This window comes from Neofelis nebulosa, chromosome 17 (assembly GCF_028018385.1).
Source record: "Neofelis nebulosa isolate mNeoNeb1 chromosome 17, mNeoNeb1.pri, whole genome shotgun sequence".
Lineage (NCBI taxonomy): Eukaryota > Metazoa > Chordata > Mammalia > Carnivora > Felidae > Neofelis > Neofelis nebulosa.
The window spans coordinates 26,483,970-26,488,936 of NC_080798.1; the positions used below are offsets into that span (position 1 = coordinate 26,483,970).

Sequence of the window (4,967 nt, forward strand, 5' to 3'; positions counted from 1 at the left end):
ATTTATGTGTGCTCATTGGTATTGGGATGTCATTGTTCCCAAGCCCTCTCTGTTTGTTTGTTTGTTTGTTTGTTTGTTTACTTGTTTATTTTTAACTCTTCTATCTCTCTATCTCACTACTATCATAAGTTCATACTAAATTCAATCCAACACCTCAGGTTTCATTCCACTTTCTTCCCTTTTATACTTATAACTCCCTTCTCCAACAATGAGAAAACTGGCTCCCATTACCATCCATCTATTTCAATCTATTTAATTCTTGGAGCAACCCTCCTATATATAGCCAGTCTCCAATCATCATGACTGTCCCATGCACAGATGCCCTTTCACCCTACTTGGGCTTTGGCATCTTACACTGACTAATACCTCTTGTATCTCCATTACATGTATCCTTCTGACCCTGCTCAGGCTCCAACATCCTGCATTGGCTGCTGCTACCATCACCCCTCAATACACAGTTTTCTTCTTCATCTTTCCTGGACCTGACACCCTACCCCATGGTTGCCATCTTTACCCAGCTAGAGTTCTAAAACTCCATACTGTCTTACACAGTTGTCTTCTTCATCCCACTTGCTGCCCTACACCCTATCCATCTTACCTTACATGCACCTATTTACCATGTATGGATAAATTCTTCACTCTTCCCAGGCTTCGACACATTGCATTGGGTCATCACCGCCACTGCCTCCATGCATAGACTCTGGTATCCCATCCCATGTTGCAGGGATGTTATCCTCTTGATATTTTTGACACTTCACAGTGGGCTGCTCCGCAATCCACACAGACTTACTCTGCTTGGAACCACCTGCTGACTTTTGGACTGAATTTTTCAGGAAAGGAAGCAAGGAATAAAGGAAGCTAGAGTTATTTTCTGTTCATAGCTAATAATGATTTTTCATTTACAGAATATATATAATAAATTTTCTCTTTTTAAATGACTTTATTAAGAGCAGTTTTAGACTCACAGCAAAATTAAGTGGAAGGTACACAGATTTCCCATATATACCCTGCCCCACTACACATAACCACCCTTAATATTAAAATCCTTTGATGTAATAGTATATTTGTTATAATCAATGAACCTACATTAGCACATTATCACCCAAAGTTCATAGTTTATGTGAGAGCTTTTTATTGGTGTTGTACATTCCTTGGGCTTTGACAAACGTAAAATCACATGTATTCACCACTATAGTATCATCCAGAATAATTTTGCTTCCCTAGAAATCCTCTGTGTTCCATTTGCGCATCCCTCCCTTTCCCCCAACCCCTGGCAACCACTGATCTTTTTACTGTCTCTATAGTTTTGCCTTTTTCAGGGTACCATATAGTTGGAATCATACACTATGTAGCTTTCCAGATTGGTTTCTTTCACTTAATAATATGAATTGAAGTTTCCTCAATATCTTTTCATGGCTTCATAAGATCACTTCTTTTTAGCACTGAATAATATTCAATTTTTTGAATGTACCAGTTTATTTATTCATTCACCTACTAAAGGACATCTTTCTCGCTTCCAAATATAGGCAATCATGAATAAATCTGCTATAAACATCCATGTGCAGGTTGTTATGTTGTAAACATACATTTTCAAGTAATTTGTGTAAATACCAAAGAACTTGATTGCTGGATCTTATGGAAAGTGTATGTTTAGTAGTATAGGAGACTTCCAAAATGTCTTCCAAAGTGGCTGTACCATTTTGCTTTCCTACCAACAAAGAATGAGAGTTCCTGTTGATCCACATCTTCACCAGTATTTGTTGTCATCAGTGTTCTAGATTTGGCTATTCTGACAGGTGTATGGTGGAATTTCATTGTTTTAATTTGAATTTCCCTAATGACATATGATGTGGGGCATCTTTTCCTATGCTTACCTGCAACTGTGTATTTTATTTGGTGAGGTATTTCTTTGGGTGTAATTCCCATTATTTAATTGAGCACATTTTCTTATCATTGAGTTTTGAAAAATTCTTTATATTTTGACTAACAGGTATTTATAATCCTTTTGCAAATATTTTCTTCCATTCTGTGGCTTATATTCTCATTCTCCTTGACATTGTCTTTTGCAGAGCAGAAGTTTTTAATTATAATGAAATCCAGCTTATTATTTGTTTCTTTCACAGATTGTGCATTGGTGTTGTACCTAAAAAGTCATTGCCAAAGCCAAAGTCATCTAGATTAGGAGAAAACTATGTTATCCTCTAGAAGTTTTGTAGTTTTGAATCTTGCATTTAGGTATATGATCCATTTCGAATTAATTTTTGTGAAGGATGTAAGGTCTGTGTTTAGATTCAGTTCTTTGTATGTGAAGGTCCAGTTGTCCCAGCACCATTTGTTGAAAAGACCATCTTTTCTCCAATGCCTTTATACCTTTGTCAAAGATTAGTTAACAATATGTATATGAGTCTATTTCTGGACTCTCCATTCTGTTCCATTGATCTATTTGTCTATTTTTTCACTAATACCACACTGTCTTGATTATGTAGCCTTATAGTAAGTCTTGAGGTCAAGTAGTATCAGTTTTCTGACTTTGTTCTTCTCCTTCAATATTGGGTTGGATATTTTTCTTTGATTTTGTTTTTGTCTTTCCATATAGAAAGAATCAGTTTGTTGATATCCAAAAACTGGTGGGGTTTTTATCGGGATTGTATTGACTCTATGGTTCAAGTTGGGAAGAACTGACACCTTGGCAATATCTTCTTATCCATGAACATGGAATATCTCTCCATTTATTTAGTTCTTTGAGTTCTTCTATCAGAGTTTGTAGTTTCTTTGTATATATCTTGCACATATTTTGTTAGATTTATCTTTAAATATGTTATTTGAGGGGGATGGGACACAGCGGGAGGTGGTGTGGGCAAGTGTCCTCCTTTTATGCGAGTGCTGGTGGCTTGGCAAGAAACTGAGGCCTGGAGTTTGAATAATTCATTCAAGGTTACCAAGTTGATAGAATGACAAGAACAGAATCACCAGCACTGGCTGAAGATTTCTTTCAGTAGAAGAGGTACCTTAACATGAGGAATCTTAAAGTTTTGACATGCACAGATGTTGAGCAGGGGTCAAATTTTTTCCTTGAGTTTTAAAATGCCCAGCCTAAAGAGTTTGAGAAGGAAATTTGTAATCAGGTGAATGTAGTATTAAAAGATGCAGAAGGTATCTTGGAAGATTTGCAATAACATAGAGGAGGTGGCCATGAAATGCGAGATGCAATCCAGCATCCAGCAGATGAGAAGGCTTGAGGTGCAGTTGTTCCACTAGTATGCAAATTAAAGAAATTTGGGGGCCCCTGGGTGGCTCAGTCGGTTGAGCATCCAACTTCGGCTAAGGTCATGATCTCGCGGTCTGTGAGTTCGAGCCCCACATCGGGCTCTGTGCTGACAGTTCAGAGCCTGGAGCCTGTTTCAGATTCTGTGTCTCCTGCTCTCTCTTGCCCCTCCCCTGCTCATGCTCTATGTCTCTCTCTGTCAAAAATAAACATTAAAAAAAAATTTTAAAGAAATTTTATGAATTTTCTTAGAGGTTAGAAGAAGCACTAAGAGATCTTCTGGGAGCCTTGACAAGTACCCCATACTCTTCCACGCAGCATCTAGAGCGAGAGCAAGCTCTTGCTAAGCAGTTTGCGGAGACTCTTCACACTCCAGTTGGACAAACTCAAGATGACAAATCCCTCCATACAGAATGATTTCTGTATTATAGAAGAACATTGAGTCTTATGAGGATTAATAATGGTGCAGCAAAAGGAGAAAATGAAGTAAATAATAAATTGGCAAATCGACTGTCTTTGTTTTATGCTGGGGCAGTCCCAATGCTGAAAACCTTAAGTGATGCCACAACAAAATTTGTATCAGAAAATAAAAATTTACCAAAGAAAATACCATAGACTGTCTAAGCACCACGTCTAGTGTATGCAGAGTCACGCTCGAAATACCGGAATACAGAAGCAGATTTACAAACGAAGAGATGGTGTCATTCTGCTTGAGGGTAATGGTGGGTGTCATAATACTCTATGACGCGTACAATTTAGTGGGAGCATTTGCCAAAACTTCAAAAATTGATATGAAAGGTTGTATCAAAGTTCTTAAGGACCAATATCCCAATAGTGTAGAAAGTCTTCTAAATGCTCTCAGGTAAACAACAAAACATTTGAATGACGAGACTATCTTCAAGCAAATCGGATCCATGCGCAATAGCAGCTCTGGGGCAGGCGCCTGCTGTGGATAGAAGACAGTATTCTGCAGTGGCTGAGAATGCACTGGTACCAGAATGGCTGGTATTTAATATTGCTTCTCCTTCAAGGCAAAATTGCTTATTCTGCTATTTGAAAATCCTCAGTCATTTTATTTTCTACTGCCACTTTTTTCATGTGCAGCCAAAATGAAAATGTTTAAATTAATTGTGTTGCACAAATGGTACCCAACACAAATTTTTTTTAAATTAATAAGACTTTTGTTTAAATTTTTAAGTTTGCATTTGACTTTTTTTGTAAGGATATATGTTGTATGTTTAAGCTTCATTAACTAATGTTAAAAACTGTGATGTGTAGAATACTAGATATGTATGTTCATATTTAAAGAATAGCTACTGATGATAAAATAAAAATCAGCTTTCATTTTTCTAAAATAAATAAATAAATAAATAAATAAGTTATTTGAGGGAGTGTTAATATAAATGGTAATGTGTAAATTTCTCTTGTTCATTAATAGTACATAGAAAAGTAATTGACTTTCAACATTTTTCAATCTTTAAATATATTTTTCAATATTAACTTTCTATTTTGCAACCTTGCTATAATTACTTATTACTTCTGGGAGAGTTTCTTTTTTGTCAATTAGTTTGGATTTTCTGATCATGTCATCTGTGAGCAAAGAATTTTATTTCTCTCTTCCTAATCAGCATACCTTTTATCTTGTTTTTTTGTTTTACTGTGTTAGAGCTTCCAATATGATCTTGAAAACATGTGGCAAGAT

At 36.3% G+C, this 4,967-nt stretch overlaps 1 pseudogene; it reads left to right on the forward strand.

The window, feature by feature from the left end:
• The first annotated feature begins 2,904 nt into the window (after positions 1-2,904).
• Positions 2,905-4,476, forward strand: LOC131499092 (CYFIP-related Rac1 interactor B-like; annotated as a pseudogene).
• The last annotated feature ends 491 nt before the right edge of the window (positions 4,477-4,967 follow it).